This window comes from Argiope bruennichi, chromosome 7 (assembly GCF_947563725.1).
Source record: "Argiope bruennichi chromosome 7, qqArgBrue1.1, whole genome shotgun sequence".
In the NCBI taxonomy this organism is placed as follows: domain Eukaryota; kingdom Metazoa; phylum Arthropoda; class Arachnida; order Araneae; family Araneidae; genus Argiope; species Argiope bruennichi.
In genome coordinates this window covers 104,005,244-104,029,269 of record NC_079157.1, presented here as the reverse complement: position 1 = coordinate 104,029,269, position 24,026 = coordinate 104,005,244, and the positions used below count along the sequence as shown (strand labels likewise).

Genomic DNA, 24,026 nt, shown 5'->3' with positions numbered 1-24,026 from the left:
GTGAAGAATGCGTAATTCTAACTTCCGAGCGGCAGAGTTAAAAGGATGCGCGCTTTTTTCGGCAATATCTCATAACAATACCTAAGGTTAATCGCAGACGAAAACAATCCTAACGCTTTTTTATTATTATTCTCTGCTCATTTTCTCGCCTTCCTTCCTCCCCCAGTAATTTATTTCGACATCTGACCCTTTCTCTCATTTGAACCTTCCTAAACATCCCATCAAACATACACACACATACAATTCGAAATCACGTCCACAACCACTTTTCAAAAGTCGTCTGCTCTTTTGTACCTCTAATCTTCGAAAGCCTTTGTTTCGGATCGAACCCTTTCATCGATTACAGAGAAAGATTCGGTTTCTGACATGGTCTCATCCAGCCCCGATCGAGGTGGGAAGAGGGGTGGAAGGGGCAGCGGTGGATGAGAGCCAGTAGTATAATCGTCGGTTGTCCCCATCCTCAATTAACATGCAGTGTCCGTTCAGCGTTCCCAAGCCAATCGACAACGCGGAAGTCTTTGTAGAGGGCTGTGAAATGTTGTTTTTTATGAATGGGGTGTCATCCGATGGTCTGTGATGCCAAACGATATACATTTTTTCTTTCTTCCTTTTTTTTCTTGTTGCATCCCTTCTTACTCTTAGCTGCTAGCTGGCTGGAAGTTTTCTGATTGCAGTGGGAAATATGTTGTGTGTGATGCTTTAATTCGGAAGATATCTTCTGTAGTGGAATGGATTTCGTTCTGATTTATTTTTAGCCGGGTCCGTTCCGAGATCATTCGGTGTTCTCTTCTTCTGTTTAGTAGTAGGTTTACTTGCCATAGATTTCAGTTCATTTATTGTTCAATTGTTCGTTATTTATTCAAGCTTCAATCTTGATGTGTTACCTCGAATTGGAATAGTACGACATATTTTCTATATGAGTTCAAGTTCAAATTCAGGAATGGAACAAGGTAAGCTCGATCGTATTTAGATAATTTGCTGAAATTATTTTTCTTTTTATGTTGTCAATATGACTGTTTTTTTTTTGTTTTTTTTTTTGATAAATATAGAAAATCCATTTTTTAAAGATAAACATAGAATAAATAGTAAATTTGGAAAAGATGTACCGTTTATAAAATAATAATAATTTTTATAATAATATGAATAAAATATCTCTTAAAAATATAGCGAGCGCTTTGATGGTATATCTCAAAAACTAGGAAATTTCGACCCGCAAATAAACAACAGTTTTTACTGGCGTCTTTTTTTAATAAATATTTTTGGACAAAATTTATTTTTATAAATTTTATTTAAAAATATTAAGCATATTTATGAAGCATTTTGGGTTCTCTCTTGCAATAATTTGATTTACCTATATTTATGTTAAAAAAGGAATTAGTTTTCAAGCGGCTTGTTATAAATTTTTTTAATTTTTCTTTTGTTTTTGACTATATATCAACGTTTAATTAAGAGTTATCTTTACTTTTTGCAATACTAAACTAATGGAAATAATAATAGCTTTAAAATGAACGATTTGTTTTAAATTTACTGGGTTTTTTTTTTCTTTCTTTCTTTAGCAATGCTTTTCTTTTCATTCTTACTATCCGTTATTATAATACACTTGTTGGCAGCTTGTAGTAATTTCTATATGTTGTTGTATATTGTTTGTTGATGGGGGAAAAAGCTATAAAATAACCTGTATATTTTTTTAATAACTAATTGCTCATTTTTTCGTAAAAATGTTACGAGTAATATTAATGTTTCTTCTGTTTAAAGATATAAAAATTTATGTTACTTATACATTATTAATCTTCCAAAATATTTTATTATAAATTGGAAAGCATGGCAAATTAAAACAAAGAAAATGATCCATAAAATTCCTATAAATGCATCGGAAAAGCATCTTTTTCACTGACAGATTATCATGGGTATTTTTTAATTTCATGAGCAAAATGTTTACTATCGGTATTTTTGGAAACTATTATTTGTGAAAACGGTTTTTACTCTGTCTTCAAATTCCAAAAATGAAGTATGATGCTATTTTTCCTTTCGACCAATTATTTTTTCCTAATTATTGAAATATTTTTAATTATATCGACGAAAACAAGCACAAAAATAATTGTATTTAAAATATTTACTTACGTTTTATCTCTCATTAATTTAAATCATTTCCATTTTATAGTTCACGAGAAAAAATGTTTTTTCTAAATTTGTACTTGAAGAGATTCCGCTCAAAACAAAAGTGAAATTACTTTTGTTCTCTTTTATGAATAAAATGAAAAGATATATTTAAATTCATATTTATGCTGATTGCTTTTCTTTTATTTATTTAAAACCAATACTTAGTATTTCATGAGAAAAAGAAACCCTTTCTTTTTGACCAAATCTCTTTTCCCGAGAAATTGTCTCTAATAATAAAAAGTTAAATCTTTTTTTCCCCTTTTTGAAGTAAAATGATAGTATAGTTTAAATTCCTTTAACTCTCATGTAGTAGTGCAAGATTCTCATTGAATCAGCGGTACAATGCCACTTTGATTTTGCTACCCAAAATATTTTTAATTGTTGTCAATATAACATGCACACACAAAAAATTGCTTTTAATATTTTCAATGTGACGTGCTTTGAATAAATGCGATAGCTTAATATGTTTATAAAATTTCATGCCGGCTTCCTAGCATAGGGCAGCGCCCGTGATCTGAGCGTCCTGGGTTCGAGTCCCGGTTCGGGCATGGTTGTTCTTCATCTGTTCTATCTGTGAGATGTGTGAATGTGCCCCTCTGTAAAAAGAGGCTGTGCAAGCGAATGTGATGCGTGAGTAGCTAAGACGTACTGCTGGCCCTAGTTGGCGCTACTGAAAAACAAGAGACGCACCCTTGGCTTAAAATCGCTGGCTTCATCAGCGAGCTTGCCCATGGCAAGTGCCATTAGAAACAACAACAATAAAATTTCATTTGTTCTGAATGACGGCTCGGATATTAAAAGAAACATTATAAATATGGCGCTGTTTTGTTTATTTTCATTGCACAATGAAGAAATTCGAATTCAGGAGGTGATTGAAGAACATGATCCATATTAGCATATGATCGTTATATGCAATGCCATATTTATAAGGCAGGAAGCTGTCAGTTCTTTTATCATAGATTTTCTGAAAATACGATAAATTTGGTCTAGAGATGCTTACTTTTTGCGCAAGTAAAATTTAAAATTGTTCTTTAATTTGGTGTGATAAGATGTAGTTCTTCAAAATGTGTCGACGCATTTTATCGTTGAGTGCTAGATTGATAACATCGGTAGAGGCAACGTCGATTTTTATGTTTGTTTTGTAAAATGTTCGTTGCTTGAAAATATGTTCATGGACTGAACGTTTCGAAAAAGGTTCGTTGTCCGATATTCTTACTGCTTTCGAAAAAAATCACTGTTTTGAAAAAATTCTTGGAAGATTTTATCAAAAATTTGAATCAACTCTACAACTATGAAACTTTATCCAAATTATTTTACTTTTAATATTTTTTTTTTTTTCGAATACAAACAGAGAAAAATTTATTTTTTACAGTTGTTCCTCCCGATTTCTTAGTATTCGGACCGGACTAAAAACGTCAATCACAGTACTTCTCTGTATGTATGTAATTAATTGAATTAATGAATTTCCATTTAAAGTGGCTTATATATAAAGTTTGTTATAAAAAAACTTTAATTTTTCGTTAATTTGAATAGAAAAATATCTCAAATTTTTAATGTGTTTTCATTTATAGATTTTCTTTCAAAAAATCAAGAATGGAAATATTTTTTGTTAATAAATCAAACATTTGAAGTGTTTTTTTATTGACAAATCTATTTGGAGAAAAAAACTGATTTAATTTTTTTGTTCGAATTAGAGATTTATCTTGTCATGTCATTTGTTTAAAATTTTTTATTTTCTCTTATACGAAATTTTTACATACGAGAAAATGTTGTAATCTTCAAAAAATTCGAACTTGAAATTTTAACGAATCCCCATGTTTCAGATTTCCCTGAATCTCAATAACGCTTTGAGCCGGATGGATGAAATTTGGTTTATATAGTTAAAACCTAATTTTCAGAATTCTATCAAATTTTGAACGAAATTTATTCAGAGGAAATCTAGTTGTCTGAGTGCATGTTAATTATAAAACGCTAAGAGCTAGATAATTAAAATTTGCTATACAATTGTAGCATTTAGATGTAAATCCATTTGAAATTTGAAGGTAAATCCGTCATGGGTTTGACTGTTAGTCGGCTTGTACCTTGATTTGCATATAAACACGACAATTTGGATAATTGAAATTTGGTGTAAGATTTTGTGACTACAGTTATAGTTCTCTGTCAAATGTTGGTTTGTCCTTTGTCAAAAAAGATTTGCAATTTTGTGTGGAAGAAGGGGACCTACACTTTCAATAAAAAATATACGAAAAAGTTTAAACAGATATTTGTACTGAATTTTTTTTTTTTTTTCTTTCTTCGAATGATATTTTCCGAAACTATCACCGGCAGTGATCAACGTAAGGAATTCGTATAACCCCTATCGTAAATTGTAGATGGAAAAGATAATTTTAGAGTATTATTATTCATGTTAATTGAAAAAATTTGCTTTGACATCACGCAGATAAAATCATTAAAGATTATGCTTCATAAGTGGTAATTTAATGTAGAAATAGGCGGAAAAGTTGTGGGATCAACATTACCTAATCTATGGTATATGATTTTTGCATTCTGTTGTATAATATATGGAAAATACAGGAAAAAAAATATTGTAATCCCCCTAAAATATAATCTGTATCTTTTAATTAATCTCCTCTGTTAAGTCTCGCCGAGTCTAATAAACTCGTTTTTGTAATGAAGTCTGTGTATGCATTGCATATCGGCATCAGATTAAAGTTTCTAGACATCTTAAGGCAATTCAAGTTTTTGTTATCTACTTGCGTCTTTCACTGCCAAATATTTTTTATAATGTTTCATTTAATATCTATATTAGGAATTTTTTAACTAATAAATATTACGAGAAACCCTAATTTTATTGCATTTAAACATGGATCATGTTCAAGGTTGTTGGTTTCTATGTCTCACATATAACAAATGAAAAATTTTAAACAAAAGGATAAAAATTACCAAATATTTTCAGGGTGTTCTGAATATTCAAAGTTTATTCGAGATATTGACTCGCAGTCTGTTTAGTAAGCCAGTTACTATACAGACTGCACTGCAATGATCTGGAAACAAATTTGAAATGTACCGTTCCGAAATTGAAACGACACTTGATTTTAGTTTGAATGTATCGGAGGACATGGCCCCTGTAAATTAAATGGAAGCACAAAATTAGATTATTTTAAAAATATCCCCAATAAATAAATAAATATATCTCGAAGCCTTTGGGCCGTAAAGTTGTGGATCTCTTATGCTGTTGCTTACTTTATTTATTTGACTTTCCGACTTTGTGTAAATGAGCATATAAATTCAAACATTTTTTAAGCGAATGAAATTTATTATATGATATTTCTAAATTAAAATTAAAAAATGTATGTCATATTTTGGGCCATATACATAGATGGAATGAAGCACTTTTCAAATATTTTCTCTATTGTCATCATTATACGACGATGCTAAACAATACACTTGGCATTCGATGATTTTCTGTGCGCCTTTCTATCCACATCTGTGGAAAAGAATTAAATAATCTATTATTTTATTTATTTGATTGCACTTTTCCTATTGATAAACAATGAAATTTTTAATATTTTTATTGTCTGGATTAGAAGAAAAGTCTTGATATTTTTATTTTCTCTTATACTAAGTATAAAAAGAGAAAGTAATGTAATCGTCAGAAAATTAGAGTTTGAGTTTTCTATGAATTCCCAGACAAACCTTTGTGCGAAAACACTTTATTTTTTTAAAAAAAAATCTTGACTGACTGTCTGAGAACATGATAGTTCAAAAACGCTTTGAGCTAGACGGATAAAATTTGGTATGTAGTCTTTAAACCAAATTTTCAGATTTCTGTTAAATTTTGAACTAATTAATTTAGAGGATTTTTTTTTGGTATACTACGAATATATGTGAACCTAATAGCTTGATTAATAATATCTAATTCACAATTTTAGCATCTAACATAGAGATTGTATCAAATTTTGAATCAGTGCCTGTCTGTATATTCATGCATGTAAAAGCGATAATTGAAAAATGTAACAACAACGATTTAAATAAGTGAAATTTGGTAGATGATCTTGTTACTGAAATTGTAGTTGTATGTTAAATTTTTATTTTAGTCTGACGGGAAAAACAAAGCGTCCAAAGCGCGTATTTGGTTTTCTTCACCACGAAACACAAAATGCTCATGCATGAGACTGAACGTAACATTCACGGCTGTTCCCAAGATTTGCCAATTTTATCCGGGAGAAGGGGGAAATTAACATGTTTATTCAGGGGTACGCGAGAGATTTCCGGGATTTTCAGTTCTGCCGTGCCAATTTGCCATTAATACGTTAAGCTGTAGATTACTAAATATTACGGGAGATAGAAAAATAATACGTGAAATATCAGTCATTTCATAGTTACCTAAAAATACTTTGATTTTCTGTAGAATACGAGATTTCAAATGATATGATAATATGATATATGTGTTCTACAAGGCAAACTTGTGAACCACATGCTTTATGGATTTATGGTCGCATTTATGGATTAGAAAGCAGGAATGTTTTAAGGAAGGAATGCTCGAAGGGATATTTTTGAAATTTTTAAGAACTACGAACTAAGCAAACTGTTTTTTTTTTTCACGATAATTTTCAGAAATATTATTTGTTCAAAAATAATTCTTTTACTATTGTAAAATTAAAAAAAAAATAATGATATCAATTTAATTATTATGCATTTTGATTGTTGTGGATTATATGATAAATTCTGTCTCAAAATATTGAACTATGCAAACGCCACTTTCCCCTTCCCTTCTCCTACCAAAATGCCGTTTTTCATGTTAAATTTTCAAATGGGCTCTGTTTCGTAATCTGGTGTTTAATGAGTCTCTAAGTAGCTCTATAGAGTGTGTTGAAAAAAAAAAAAACTGTATGATTAATTTTGTTTTTTACACAACAATTTATTGCCATTATTAACAAACAATTGCTGGAATTATTTATTAAAATTATATAGAAAAAATATCTAGATACTCAAATAATAAATTTAAAGTAACAAACAAAAAATGTTATTCATGATCAGCAAAAAAAGTTTCCTCACATTATTTATATAGTTTATGAAAGATATTTTTCATGCTATTCAAGCTATGCGTTTGGCCTTTCTTTGGCGTTTATTACTTTTCTCAAACATTTTGATTGCCACCAATTTCTTTATTTCCTTTTCTTCTTATTGTTATTATTTTAGGCGTTAGGTTGCTCCAAATATAGCTAAATGACATTTTTATTTAAAATTCCTCTTAATGTCGTTTTTTTAAGCCCTTCGACCAACTTCTTCCATAAATATTCAATGAAGTTTCAATTGGGAGATTGAAGTGAACTTTGAAATTGCTGTTTTTCTTGATAGAGGCACCATTCTTGGCAAATCTTGGAGATGTGTTTAGGATCGTTGTCTGGCTGGAAAATTAATGTAATTCCAAGGGAAAACAACAGGAATTTTTCTGATTTGATTAAGATTTTTTTAGTTTAGAATTCCAAGAATCGTGTACTTATTTATATTCTTTTTTTATAAAAATATATTATTGAGATCAGCATCACTCATACACGCTACACCACGTTTATTGACGCCTCCACCATCATGTTTAATAGTTTCACATAAATTTTTTTGTTAGCGTCTGTTGATTTAGTTTTCTCCAGAATGCATTCGGCCATTTGACCCATGCCTATTTAATTTGATTCATCACTAAAAAGGACAGATTCCCTGAAAGATAAAGGCTTTCTTAATTGCCTCTTTGCAAAACTCGATCCGCTTTTCTCTGTTACAATTACTTATAAAAGGTTTCTTATTTGTCGCAAATTCATTGGAACTTGTATTTTTAATGGCATTTTTCATTATTTGAAATATTAAGTGAGAACCGATCTCTTAATTCTGACTTGAAAGTGAACTCATTGATAGATTATCTTGAACGCTTAACATTACTTTTTATACAAATGGTTTAATTGCGGAGATCTTCTGGATCGCTCACTATCCTCAAAAGTTTGAAACTTATGGTACTTTTCGATAAAAAAATAAAAAAAATATGAAGATTTCGATTTATGAACAATTTTATCTATTGCTCACTTTTTCATGTACGAAGAGGCAATCGTCAAACAATTGACGATTCATCACGTTTCACACATTCTTGAAACTGAAAAGCACATTTTTTGGAATTATGGCTTTCTACATGTGAATACGGTGTTTCAAAAACGCTTTGAGCTTGATAGATGAAATTTGACATATTGTCTTTACACCAGATTTATAGATATCAAATTTGGAACGAAACCTGTTGTGAGGATTTATTGTATGGACGTAGAGGAAGCCTCTACATTTAGTATAAGTAAGCCTCTATCTGAATATAAGAAAACACGATAACTGCAAAGTTAAAAGGTCTAGATGAATAAAATTTAGCACAGAGATTATCTGTAGTGTATGTATATATCAAATTTGGAACCAGATCCTTCGCAGAGTTGGCCGTCTTTCGTTCTGTTTATTTGCATGCATAGAAGCGTGATAATTTAAAACGCAATGTCTTAAATATTATGAAATTTGTTATGAGGCGTTTTTGTAGTTATGTCGGCTAAAAATGCATCCAAAATACATACTTAATTTTCTAGTATTTGTTTATTAACTTGTGTTTTTGTAATTTTCTGATACTTGTGTAGTTCCGAAAATTTAACTGCGGATCAGTTTCAAGATTAATTTTCATGTTTCCAACGGAAACATTTTTTACATAACGCTTTTCAGTATCTTTTAAATATTTCAGTTAAACCTCTTACTGTGTTTTTTAAGAACAGATATTTATTATAAATTGATTTTAAAGTCTCAAATTAAGTATGTATCAATAGCTACATTAGGTATGAAGCAAGGAGAAGAAATTATATTAATTTATTCATAACTATGACTTCCATACAAAAAATTTTTTTTTCTACTTACAGCATATACTTGGAGTTGCAAGAGATTCTTCGCAAAATAACAATCCTCAAATAATTAGATTGCAATTTTTTTTTTCTTTTCTGTGTGAAAAACAATTAAATTTAAAAAAAATTCTTGTAATAATAATTCAATAATATATAATATAATATAATGCGGTACTTTCCACTATTCGTTATTGCCATCATTCTGTAAAACCACTGAAATTGTTATCATTACAATTTAACATTTTAACTGTCTTCCCTGTTAAAATGTTAAATTGTAATGAAGGTGTCATAAGAGAGTGGTATTACCGCTTTAAAACTTTTAAGCTGAAATTAAATCATTCAAATAAATTGCAGCTTGACACAAAAATTACACATAATCTGCAAAAACCAAGTATTTTATGAATTCTCAATCAAAAAGGACTACGCATTTCTGAGTATTATTAATTAGATTTAAAAAAAAGCAAATCATTTAGGAAGGTGATTTTTTTTTATAGTCAAAGTTTAAAATAAATTATATATATTTAATATTGATTTTCTTTTCTATATTAACTCATTTTATCTTCTTTTTTTATCTTGATCCTGATTTGCTAATCTTGATGATTTATTAATGAATTAAAATAGCTATTAATATCGCAACTTTTCAATTAGAACTCTCCAAATTTTTTTTTTTTTTTTTTCTGAATTATTTGTTGTGCATTCATCAGTTTGAGAATAGTGCAAAAGCCAACTTTCACCAACTGATAATATGTCTCTTTTTTTTTTTTCATTATTTATTATTTTATCTGTGTAGAAAAATTTGGTCTTTGCTCCTGCGAACTCTAACTCTGATCTTCAAATTCGCGTGACCAGAGGTCAAGCGATTCGGCCACTGACGTCCAAATCTCGTGACCTCTTGAGAGAAATTCTCCACAGGGATGGCATCGCCCAAGCCTCTTTTTCTCATCTTTTTTTTTTTTTCCATCCCCTAATCCTTTAGCCTTGCCTTGTTCATCACCATCCACATGCGTGTTCTTCCTCGAGCTGATTCTTCTGGCCTTTTTCTTCTTCTTTTTTTCTTTTCCTCCCCCCCCCCTCTCTAAGCAATGGCGATTTGCTTTTGAGAATGGGCACGCTAGTTCTCTTCTACACCGCTTATTGTTACATGGGCGAAAGTGGAGTTTTATTGTTTGGTGAGGGTTTTTTTTTTTTTTTTTTTTTTAAAGAAACTGTTTTGAAGTAGGCAGAATGTTTTTTTAGAAATCCCCAGAGAACGTTTGTTCTTCTTTTTTTCTTTATTTTTAAATATAAAACGAAAAAAGCTTTGTTCTGATATTGGATGTAATAATAGTAATAATAAAAAAAACTTGCACTTTTTTTTTTTTTTTAGCCAATTTTATAGTTGTGTAGTGGCATTATGAACATGATCTGACGATTCAAAATTATCGGAATTCAGTTTGTTACTTCATCATTAATGACGTTTTTGTTTTTGTTATTTGAATATTTACCTTACATTACGCAATAATTATGTTCAACGGATAAATTTTCAGATTAATTTGATTAAAAGTTATAATGTTACCTTATTTGAGCTATTTTATACAAAGTTACGATTATATGCATTTTGGAATTCCTTTATGTTGTGTATTTTATGTTTGTCCTCATAAACCTAAGAAAATGTTATTATCAGTAGGAAAATAAATAAAGTTTGATTAATTTCGTTTTCGTAAACAGTTAAATTAACAGATTAAACAGATTAAAAAAATTAATTAAAAAACAGATTTAAAAAAAAAAGACCTTCATCCTGGCCTAGGGGTAGCACATCTTCCGCATAATCCGGGCGTCCTGGTTCGCGCATGGTTGTTCTTCATCTGTGTTCTATCTGTGAGGTGTGTGAATGAGCCTCCTTGTAAAAAGGGGCTGTGCAATCGAGTGTGTGGCATGAATGAAGTCCACCCCGTAAAAAGGGCTGTGACGCATGAGTAGCTAAGCCGTACTCTTGGCCCTAGATTTCGCTACTGAAAAACAAGAGACCTGCCATAAAAAAAAAAAAAAAAAAAAAAAAAAAAACGGGCGGGGTGTTGTGTCAATATAATTTTTGCTGCATTTTTGAAAATAAGAGTTAGGTGATTTGAAATTGGCATATCTTTTAGATTTCTATAAAATTTTGAATCTAAATCAATTGACAGATAGAATAACTTTTTGGAAATACGTATTCAGTTATTTTCACTTCACAACGTCATCGAAAGAGAAAGCCAGGATTACAAAATCGTATCATTCAAAATAATAATCTGTTGGTCCACATATGCATATATGGATGCATATATAAAATGCATATATAAAACTGAATACATATATAAAATACATATATACATATATAAAATATGCATACTGAAATGCATATATAAAACATAGTACTGCCCGTAATATTAAATTTTATAATGTATGTTTAAGATTTGCCTAATATGATTTTATAATACTTCTTTCTGAATTGATGATCATGGAAAATAAAGTTTTCCACACACATACACAGATTTCTGAAAAAAAATATCATCTAGGTTTCACTTATATTTAATGGAAATATTGTATTCATTTTTAAATATTGTATAATTTTTATCGACATTTCTTTTCACGTCTGAAATTTTACGTACACTTTTAGTTGACCAAATTCTCATTTGTCACAATACTTTTAAGACTCATCAAACAATATTTTTTTTAGACAAAAATGGTGTTTTTGCGAAAAAATAGTAAATATGATTTCACTTGTTATCAAAGAGTGTGAGCTCTGGAGTGGATAGTGGCATTTTTGTTAAATAGAAATGGAATCAAAAGGCGCATTTGAAATCTTAACTAAGGATTATGCTTAGTCAACAATAACTAAGAACATCATTTTGCATTTTACTTTTACATGTTTTACATTGTCTTAGTATATTTCTTTCACAGAGTCGCATGTCCAAAAATATCAGCGTAAACCAGCGGAAGTGGTCTTCTCGAAACCTTGAACCTCCCTCTAAACAAGGCCATGAACATCACGAATATTTAAATTTTTATTTTCAGTGTTGCACGTTAGAGTTTTATCCTTCGTCTGATAGCGAAAAAACCGAATATGCATTTTGGACAACATTTTACCAAAATTTGACACAGAACTACAATATTAATAACAAGATCACCTACCAAATTTCAATAATATCGTCCATTAAGTTTACATGCTTTCGCAAGTATAGAACGACAAACGAGCTACCTCCCGACGCTTTTGCTTCAGAATTTGATACAATTTTAAATGCTAAACTTGTTCGGATGTCATTTTTTCAAGTCGTTGTGTTTTTGAGTTTACGTGTTTACATTCATACGAAGACCGGGGTAACCTGGTTGGTAGGGCGTTGGACTCACAACCCTTAGGTTTTGAGTTCGAACTCCTCCGGCCTTAGACTTTCCGTGTGTGTGGTGGCTGGCGTACGTATAAATCTGTCGTGGTCACAAAGTCCTCCATGTCGAGAGTAATACCACTAGGGGTACTGGTTCAGAGGTGATCGTTCTTTGATTCAGGTCTAAATTACGATCTGAATGAATGAAGTCCGCCCCGTAAAAAGGGTTGTGATGCGTGAGTAGCTAAGTCGTACTCTTGAACCTAGATGGCGCTATTGAAAAAGCAAGAGACGCTCACTCGGCTTAAATCGGTGACAGATAACTTGTAAAGTGCCATAAGTCACAACACAACACATTTATACGAAATGCAGACTGACAGATGAAACTCCGTCATGAATTTGTTTCGAAATTCGATATGCATCTACACTTTAGATGTTAAATCTCTGTACCAAATTTTATCTATTTAATTCTTAATTATTGTATTTATTGTGTTCATTTGCATTCAAACAGCGAGACAGGCATATTACCTGTGATTTTGAACAAAATTTGTAAATCTATACTCTTAATGTAAAAATGTCGTTCCAGTTTCATACGTCCAGCTCTCACTGAGTTTTGAATGACCACGGTCACAGATAAAAAGGCAGGTATAGTTCGAAAAATGCGTTTTCCATTCGATAAAACACATTCCATTTTCCATAAATTCTCAGGCGCGAGGGCTCTAAAATGTGAATATTCGTCAAATTCCGGAGTTCGAATTATTTGATGATTTTAATACTTTCTCGTTGTCTCTTATATTTCATGTGAGTAAAAAATTAACATTTGCAAACTGTGAGTGGAGAAAGTATTATAATTGCTTGCGAAATATTTCTAGGAATAGCAGTCGTGAACGTTTTTATTCCCTAACTCATTGGTAAAAATATATTTTTTCAGATGTAATGCTTGAATATAATACTAGGTTTTTAAATTTCTTATCTAAAACCACAGAAAAGTGTCTTGTTAATTGATTATTATTTAATGAAATTAAGTAAAAGATCAAATAAAATTTATCTGATAATTAATTTTTTTTTTTCAAACCAATGCCAATCCCAAAAATATTTCAATATACTCTTGCTAGAAATAAAATAAATCTTTTAAAGGTTTTACCTTAAGGATCTTCAACGTTTTTTTGGAAAGATATTTTAACCATTGTTATGCAATGGCATGTCCGATTCGTGCATTAATGTAAAGCTATATTACGAAGAACACCCTCTGAAAAATCGAACATTAACCCTTTAAAAGGCCATTTTTTTTTCTAATCATATTATGTTAAAATATTTTTAGGCTAGAAATTAGAATAAGAAAAGGGATTCATTTAGCTTATTACATAAATTTCATTTGATTAATTAATTCATTTGATTAATTAATAATTAAGTAACAAATCAAGACACATCATTTTGTGTGAGATGAAGAACTGAAGCATCTAAGTTTCTGTCTTTCTAAAAAATTTTGTCAGAACGTATGCCAACCTACATAATTTCATACAAAGATTGATACATTTGGTGGGAAGCATACTTCCCACGGCCCTAGAAAGGGTTAACTCTTTTTGAGGCACATGATTTTAAATAAAATAAAAATCCTAGATGCACAGAATTTTTTTTATTTAAAAAAACAACAAACGAAATACAAACAAACAAGTAAATAATCATTTTCGATTATTTAACATAAAACATTACTCCAAATAAACAGAAAAATGACATTTTAATCAGTCCGTTTTTTACGGGATAGATATATAGAATCCAACCACTCCACAGATTCAAAATTAGTATAAAGTATCAAATAACATACTTTTTTTATTAGAAAACAATTTCTTCTTTCATAATAAAACCACACATACCGCTATGAATGGCGGAAACCTCATTGCATGACACAACGCCCCAACCTTTATAACAGCAGCATTTGTATGGATTTTTTTCACTTATTTACGCATTTATCGTTGGTGCATGACTTTATCAACTGAATGAAAAAACTTTAAAAATATTAAACTGTATGAATAATTTCAACTTTCCGAGATAGGTTAAAATATGTCTCAACACGCATAAAAAGCTAAGCAAAAAAGGGGATAGTTTTTAATACACCTAGCCCTAAAGAGTTAACAATATAAGCAATTACTGAATGATTTCCTTTAACTATTTATACTTTATTTATAAGTACCGTTTAAATTATGCTGATATCTTTGTAATGTGGCTACTTTTTAACCCTTTCTAGGGCCGTGGGCTTCCCACCAAATTTATCAATCTTTGTATGAAATTATGTAGGCTGGCATAAGTTCTGACAAATTTTTTTAGAAATACAGAAACTTAGATGCTTCAGTTCTTCATCTCACACAAAATGATGTGTCTTGATTTGTTACTTAATTATTAATTAATCAAATTAAATTTATCTAATTAGCTAAATGGATCCCTTTTCTTATTCTAATTTCAAGCCTAAAAATATTTTAACATAATATGACTAGAAAAAAATGGCCTTTTAAAGGGTTAAAGTATTCAAAAATCACGTAGAGCGTAATCCGATAGCAAGCAGTAGATATAAGCTAAAGACAAAAATTAATTATCTTTAATTATTAATTACATTAATTAAGTTATTTTAATTAATAAAAAAATATTTTTTCCTGGGGCTATGCTGCACTAAAATGTATCCAGTGATGCAGAAATAAAATTGCAAAATTCATGGTACAATAATATAATGGTATAAGGTATAATATAATATAAGGTATAATGAATTTATACCTTATATTGTATTATGACACTCGTGCATCGATTTACAAACTTTTTCATATTTAAATCTGTATTTTAATCAAAGTAGCAATTAATTTAAAAGGCAAAAACTTGATATTTTAAGCATCATACTTCTACAGATTTAAATATCTCAATGTCTTCCATTTATGATATACCACTTAATTATGATGTTAAATTAATTAAATCAAAGGGTTCATTAAAAAAGTTTAAAATTTTGATAATTCTTTCTCAGTTAATCGAATGCCTTCGGAATTTATTAACTTCAAAATCGAAGATAATTGAAAAATTATTTTTGACTTCATTGTCGATAGCGTGTCTTTTACGGACTTCGAATTATCCTTTCCCAAACTTATACGCTGAAATTAAGTAATTCAAAGACGCTGTAATTCGATCAAAATCATACATAATCCACAAATACCTCATGTATTCTATTTATTCTTCATTGAAATCAGCACGATAATATATTCCCGAAACGTTAAGGTGTCACCTTATTAAATTATGAAAAAAATCAAAGCAGTGAAAGAGTAAGGGATACGAAAATTTCAGATTTTCTTCAGTTAACTTAGTTGAAATCATGCAATATTGTGATGATATGGAACTTAAGAATTACTATTTATCGTGTAAGAATGTATTTATGGAAATTTAAAGCAAATTACATATCGGACTACTTTTTTTTAAAGCTACATTTCGGCTTTTTTTGTCAGCAGAGAAAAATAAATGACAGATTTGATGCTTCTACGATGATAACCCGTCATTGCTCTGCTTCAGTTTGCGTTGTGAAATTCTGACTATTGTACCTGCTCTCTTGCCTCATGGAGGAAGATTCCGTTACATATGTAATTAGTTACGAAACCGACCTCGGTCAAAGTGCAAATTCCTTGTTACTAATTGGTCTGAACAGTCGTTTCTATCGGATAGAAAGAAAAAGAAAAATACCTTCTTTGACATCACAAAAGTCTAATTACGGTATTTATTTTGAATAACTTCGAACCGGGATAGGAGAGTAATTGTTTCTTGAAGCAGCTATTTGTCATTAGGCAGTGACAATGCAAATTGACATTTAGGAGAACACTTACGTCATGTAGCAGTACTCGCTGTGAAATAGTCCCGAATGTGATATTAACATATTTAGCAGAAAGTTATTGCTCACATATACAATTTTAAATATTTACTTGCCGTCTTTGGCGACCAGCTGTTCACGCATCATATTAATAACATTGATTTAGTTGAGTCAATCAACTTTGATGAATTGCATCTTATCACAATAAAATAAAATTATGTTTTGAATAATACTTGGATAATAAACAGAGAATATTTTGATTGGTTAATGATGCTTGCAAAATGACGAAATATATTGGTAAATAAATTTGGCGAAACTTGGCAAATTGTCGACGCTAGGGGGTTCCGCCAAAGTTTTATTTTGCGTTATCTCTCGAAAATAGATGTCATTGGCGTTTAGGTGATCATTGATGACATATCTATCAAATGAAATTAAAATTGACGAAACATATTCTATGGTTGTAGCTGGGAGATTCTGTTCAAAATTTTTCCTTATGACGAATGTGAGGTGAAGTTGAGTTTTTGAGATTTGTGCCGAAACTGGAGTATGATGGGAACCAGGTGATCTTTCATGTTATAGTAACATATATTTTATATGAAATATAATGTTGTAAGCGAATTGATGCAATTAGACGAAATATTTTTCTCTTAGTCCAAAAAGAAGTAAATAAAAGTAATTCTTAATATGCATATTTTCCAGTTATTCGTTCATTTCAGCATTAAATAAAAATTGGTATCTAAAAAATTAAAAATATATAAATAATTATTTAATTATGACTGATAAATAACCTGTTTCACGCGCACTTGTAAAAACAGATTTAGAAAGTCATCATAAACAGGCTGTCGTCTTCTACATGTTGAGAAAGCGGTTGAAGTTCTTGACATGTTGAGAAAGCGGTTGAAGTTCTTGACATGTTGAGAAAGCGGTTGAAGTTCTTGGATCTACAACAATCACCTCTTTCAAGTATTTATTACATACGACCTACTTAGGTATTAAATGTCTTATATTGTTACCTACAGAATCGTGCGGACTCAGGTTTTAAAAGTGAATGCTTAAAAATAATATAAACACACATTTTTCATATCAGTAGTCACTGTAAAAAATAAGCAATTTCTTTAGCTTGAATAGAGATAAGTAATTTGAATTTTTATATTTTATTACATAATTTTCTATTAGAATGTATTATTATTAGTTTACATAAAGCAGGATGTTTGCCAATCATAAGATAATCTCAAATTTCGATATATGTCACGAAAAATTTGTCTTTCTTGCCACATGTGATTATTTTGAAATTCATACTTAGATAAGTAGAATGATATCGACTGTTTTAAACAACTTTTTGTCAAATTTGACGCTGAAGAATTAAATAAGCGATGCCGAGATCTATTTTCCAAATCAGCTTGAACCGTTTGAACTCATCTGAGAATTTTCCCCATCATCGGAGGCACAAAGGAAACATTGATCATTTTCTACAATTGCATATCACTTCAGAACTGAGAAACTTCTTGATTATAATATTCACCCTCGTATTTGAATTTATCTTAACTTTTTGAGAAGTATTTTTGTTAATATATTCTCTTATTGCCTGATCCCATTCCACTTTTTCTGTTTAATTTATTCAAGAAACGCTTTTTAAAATGCTTTAGTCAGTGGTTCCCACGTTTCGAGTGAAAGAATAAAAATTGCTGATCTAAACAAATTCTTTTTAAAAGATCCCCATGTCTCTCTTGCTTGTGATTACTCTATCAGAATTTTAATAGTATATTAGCACTGTGAAAAAAATATTTTCCCTATCAATATCTCATGTTATATAAGACTATGTATAATTTATTTCTGTCTTCTCTTGCTTAATCGGTTGCTGTGAGCGGACGGGCTTTGTCCGCGCCTCTTCTAAATAAATTATGCCTTCCTGGGATGGATTAAAGCGAAAATGCAAAGTGTCTTCACTGTCTTCGAACCTGTCTTCTAATTAAAAAATTATATATACATATTGCCCATGTTATCTTGTGAACAAAATAATTAGAGTAATTGCTTAGCATATGTTGTAAGAAATGTGAAAGTCTCGGATGATTTCGTAAATGAACCATCTAGCTCAAATAGGGTAAAAATGATGAGGGGTCGAAATTTTCATTTCGCTATACTTCCTTAATAATGAAGATAGAAAAGTAAATCCAATTTGCGAAATTAGCGCCTCATTAAGGCAAACAACTTTTATATTTAAAGATTTTTGATAACTGCAATATTTTAGAAGTTAGGGGCTAAAGAGTAAATTTCAAACCCTAATTTTGGGTTAAGGTTTATGAACGTAGCAAAGTAATTACAAATCGTGACATGGCGTTCGCTGTCCTTATCCAAGGTCTCCGTGGCCTTATTTAAGATCTATAATTTTATGCGAGGAGAGGATTAATTGAAAGGTATGCGAGAATGTTTTGGGGAGACCATTATTGTTGGTTTTTGTCTAAGGATTGAAAGGAATTTGAAAATAGTAACTTAAATGAAAAGGAATCTACCTTTGCCTTCCAGCTTGCCGAAAGGAAATTTTTTTTCAAAACTTTTAGTGACGAAGTAAAAAAAACTCTTTAGTATTATGAGGTGTCTTTGTTGTCTTCCGGTCCTCTTTTTTTATATCCTTTTTGAAATATGATTTTTTTTTATGTCTGATATGATAATAGAAGACTGGCAGTTGTACAAATGGCGATTGTTTCCAAGGCGTAGTTTAAATTCACTGCTATATTTCTCTAATATTTCGTGTGCAGTTTTAAACGTTAGTTGTGTCATCATTGGCTTTGATCGACTCAACATAGTTTAATGCATTTTTTTTATTTCATCACAAACCATCGTCTTCAGTTTAAAATTATGCACATATTTCACCATCCGTTATCTGCTGCTATATTGCGCGATACTCCTCAGAGGAACAAAACAATGTCTCGGAGAGCGGTTTCCATAATATTCATTGTTTGCTTTTATCTGATCTCTGTTAAATGCCAGATTTCGAATCGCCATTTTCTGGGCAGCCCATTATGCGATGTGTCATTCTACTCTATCGAAGTTATTAGGGAGCCGGAGCTTTCAAAAACAAAGAGAAGACAGATCTGTTCTCACGAGAATTTGTAACCTCGACCTTCTCAGCGCCGAGATCTCACGGGAGTCATTATTAATAGCAGACGACTTTACGGTATTGTCCCCTTCTTCTGCAAGGACATTGTTCGAACATTGGTCGTGCCATTTCTTTTTTTCGTTGTTGTTCTTTTTTCACGTATCGTCAATTATTTTTCGTTTGCTTTTTCTTCTGCGACGTGAAGTGAAGCGAGCTTTAGCGGGTTTTACGTTTCTGATGCTCTATTATTTATTTTATTTACTTGCTTGATTCTTGAGTTTTGCGTGCAGCGAATAAATAATTGGCAGAAACCAGTTGTCTCTAACCTTTCTTTCCCTTCCGTAAATGCGGCATTTTGGGAAGAAAGTGAGCGGAACTTTTTCTCGACTTTCCCTTGCTTGCACAAATTTCCCGCTTTTCTATTGTTCTTTTTGAGTCGCGGAGCGCAGAATTAAGCGCCTTTTGTTTTATTGTTTCGATTTTTTTTTTCTGTTAATAACTTAAATATTTTTTTCTTTGGTAAAGAATGTAAGTATTGCAATTGTTTTTAACAGAACAATTATTTTAAATTCATGCTTAGAGATATATTAGATATTAAAATTCCTCATTTTTATCTTCAATAAACTATTATTACGCATTGATAAAGGATTTTATTGCAAAAAAGAAATTGTCCTTTATACAATTTGGGCTCTTTATTTGTTTTTAACGGAAAATAACGCAACAGGAACTAAACAAATGCATAATGAACAAAAAAGAAAGAAAGAAGCGCACAGATGAAAACGAAAACATATGCAAATTCTAGATGCATCTAATAATTCAAATTTTATTGGTAGTACTATATGCAAAAAATAAAAGTTTAAACTATCCATCATAATTTTATTTCTAGCAGTCGCTTTTGAAGATTTCCTAAATTTTATCCGCTTTTTATAAGTATCTAAAATTGGTTTTCCCACACTTAAATATAGATAGCATGAAAAAGAACATCGAAACAGCATTAAAAAAAGAAAGACTGCAGAATAATAATCTTAGGATTCGCTTAAATCTGACGATATTTGAAACCACACCTGAATAATAAGTTGTACCAATTACCATTAAAGGCATAAAAATGAGGAAGATGAGACCTTGAATTTATTTCTTGATCTGACGTGGGAACGTGTTTAATCAAATACTTCGCATATCTAGGTGGTCCATTTCCTGTCTTTTTGACGTCTGTATAATTAATCAAGAGCTAGTGCAAATCATTAAAAGAAAAAAGGCACCTTTCCGTTTGCGCTCTTTTTCATTGAGGAGAAGATCTTGAATATGAAACGAAAAGCTGTGATTTTCTAAAGTCCTTTTAATAAAGAAGTTTTTCTTACCGATAAAGAATATACTTTAATTCAATTACAGAACGATTTTCTTTTTCAATAAATCCGATTCAAATATTGAAGTTAGAATATTTTATTTAAAAAAAAGTTCTTAGCTTCATGATTTGTATATTACACCTTTCTAGGAAATCTCAAAAAAAGATTTTTTTTTTTGAGTTCGCCCCTTTTTTTCCCCCCTTTCCGGTTTTGATTTTACTTTAATGAAAATATTAAAATAATATCGATAATAAAACATTTTTCATTTTTTACTTGAAGTTTCACCTTTTGAATTTAATTCGATAATTTAGTTATTGAAATACATTATTGCAGATGAAACCAAACAAATATTTATATAACTGCAAAATGTTTTGCAAATGTTCAAAGTCACATTCAGTCAATAATCACATTTCGAGTAACCTTGAGATAAAGAATCAATAGTATATATCGGAAGTTCTGTGACTCTTATTAATTTATATTAAAGTGGAATCCTGAAAATTATGAGAATCATTGAAATGCTGATTTGTATTGTTCAGACACTGCTGATAAAGCCGATTTATTAAATTAAAACTTTACCAAACATATGATTGTTGTTTCGACACTAACTTTCAATGACTGCTTCTGTTTATCAAATGTAGATGGTATTGAGTAAAAAACATTATATTACGGAAGGGAATCCACTGAAAATAAAATCTGGTGATTGTGGGGGAACTATACCATAATCTGGTCAAAATTCCATTAAAATCGGACTTCAATAAATTTATAATCGAATGCATTAGTACATAAACTCTGACAGAAAATTGAAATATATTTTAATGTGCTCTTAAGTTTATCTGCAATATTAGTAACCCAAATAAGCAAGCGAAATAGCTCTTTTGTTACTGATTTGTTAACTAATATTTCGTTTTATATTCCTACTACTTTGGTGATTTGGCATTTTTGTTAAAAGGCACATTAAAGTAGTTTTTCACTTGATAACAACATATTTATTATTTTTTAATTGCAAATCTTTAATGTGTTTTAATTATTATTTACGTAATAGTTATTAGAAATATGTGTTAAAATCTACTTTTTTAGTCGCAAGCAAGTCGCTAAAGTAGTAGTTTTACAACTCAACAGGACAGCCTTATCATTTCCGATAAGGCTGCCAGAAAAACTCCTCTGTTTGCTTCTTTGGGCTAACATGTGGTCACAAATTCGAGAAGTGCATGAAAATAAATTTGAAGCGAAATGTCCTACATTTTGAGATATTTCATTGTTTCTATCGAAGAAAAGAGAGAGAAAGAATTGAAAAACATCGCATGAAATTTGTATACGTCCAATTACATCCATTATTTCCTCCTCATGAATGAATATTTTTTTTAATATCTTTGATTGTACGTGAAAATGGCGAGCACTAAATAAATATACTATATAATGTTAATTCATTTAGTTGTATACACTTTAAATAAGTGTTTAAATATTTCTTCGTCCTATTTCTCTAGTTTATTTCTTTAAAGAAATAGTTATGGTAAAAAATGATTATATTAAGGATAGGCTGTATGAAAAAATTTCGTTTATACAGAGTGTCTATTTTAATCGTGGCTCAATAGCTAATTTCTGAACGGTCAGAGGCAAACGTTAAGTTACATTTGAAAAATGCTATAAATGGCCCAATCAATAGATTATATTTCGTATTGTTTCAGTCAATAAATATAAAGCTGTAAAATTTTTATAGATTCCCTGATTCTATTAGTCATATTTAGTGAAATGTTCCTGACAAATTAACATTTTCAACAAAAAAGTTTCACTTATCTGCAACCAATGCGACCGAGTAATGATGTCTTAGAATGCTACTGTTTTAGACGATTTTAGATGGCCACCTCTAGAAAGATCCGCTTATCGCGTTTCGGCGTTTGATCGAAGCAGCTGTTGATAAATTGAAAACAATGAATTTCAGAACTTCATAATCTATATATTTAAAACGCTAACGGGCGTGTTGAAATTGCTCTTATAACTTATTGTCGAATGGCAATGGTCAAATGTAAACAAACTATCATGGGAATTTCAAACTACTTCATTGAATGTTTTTACAGTTGCATTAAATTGCGGGTTTCGCTTAGCTAACTAATATAGCTACAAAATGTTATTAGAAACGTTCTGGGGAGGACTCGCCTTGTAGCCAAAAAGTCCAGTCAGTCAGAAGGAAGAGAATATACACGAAATAAACGTCACACAAAAAGTTAAATCGAGTGAAAAAAAATAATAATAAAGATTTAACCCTCACCAGATGGGTAATCGCTATGATTTGCTTATGGAAATTGATGTTTATATCTTTCAAAACAATTTTCCTAAGAAAATATTTTTTTATTATATTAAGACTCAAAAAAATTTATTTCTAATGATATCAGTTTCATTTCCATTCAATTTCCCCCTTAATTTTAATAATACTTTTTAATTTAATTTGATACTCATTCCGTAACAGTATTTTTAAATGTTTGGACGGAATCCATCGAAACATTAAATCGCATGCTTTTAGAATTTCCACATCGGATTTTATTTCGTAATGTGTACGCATTTTAATTTCCAGTGAACTGATTCAATTGAATTCATGCATTTTAATCATATCAAATGACAAAACATTTTTTTTAAGTGTTCCATATTAAACCTATAATAGCTTAAGAAGTCAATAATTTAGAGCTGGTCTCCAAAGGCTGTATTTTATGAATTTTGACAGCAGGAGAGTGAAATTCTTGTTATTTCGAATGTAAATACAACAATTTTGACAGCAGGAGAGTGAAATTCTTGTTATTTAGAATGTAAATACATCAAGTATATTTGACTGGATATCACTTATTAGATCAGTGGAGGGGGTGGGGGCTAAATAAAAATTTATCATACATTTTTTTTCAGATATACATTTATTAATGAGAACAATATTAATATATCATTCTTTATGCCATTTAAGACATTTTTACTTTTTCGTATACTAAGAAAAAGTATTATAATCATGAAAAAATTGGAACACGTAATTTTGACGTATCTTCATATTTCAGACTCTCCTTAATCCGAAAAACACTGTCTGTGTATGAAAATGATAATTCAAATGCTCCGAGATAGATTGATTAAATTTTATATAAGCCTTTTTCATTAAATATATAGATTTCTTTCAAATTTTGGACGAAATCCTTTCAGAGGACATTTATCTGTCCGAGTATAAGCGAACACGATATTTACAACCAATATTGAACCAAATCTCTCAAAGGATTGATCTCCTATTAGTCTGCACGTTTGCGTACATATTATCACGTAGGTTCTTTAGTGTGGAACTCAATGACACACACAAGAAGTAGAGCTAAACCA

General features: G+C 30.4%; 1 protein-coding gene across 3 annotated transcripts in view; it reads left to right on the top strand.

Annotated features, from left to right (window-relative positions):
* The window catches only part of LOC129975771 (recombining binding protein suppressor of hairless-like), a 127,058-nt gene that overhangs the window by 62,407 nt on the left and 40,625 nt on the right, over window positions 1-24,026 (top strand). The window contains exon 1 of one of the 3 annotated variants that reach the window (XM_056088983.1): window positions 686-950. The exons of the other annotated variants lie outside the window; for them this stretch is intronic. The gene's annotated coding sequence lies outside the window, so the exon portion shown is untranslated. Of the gene's footprint in view, window positions 1-685; window positions 951-24,026 lie in introns of those variants that run through there. 3 annotated transcript variants of the gene reach the window in all.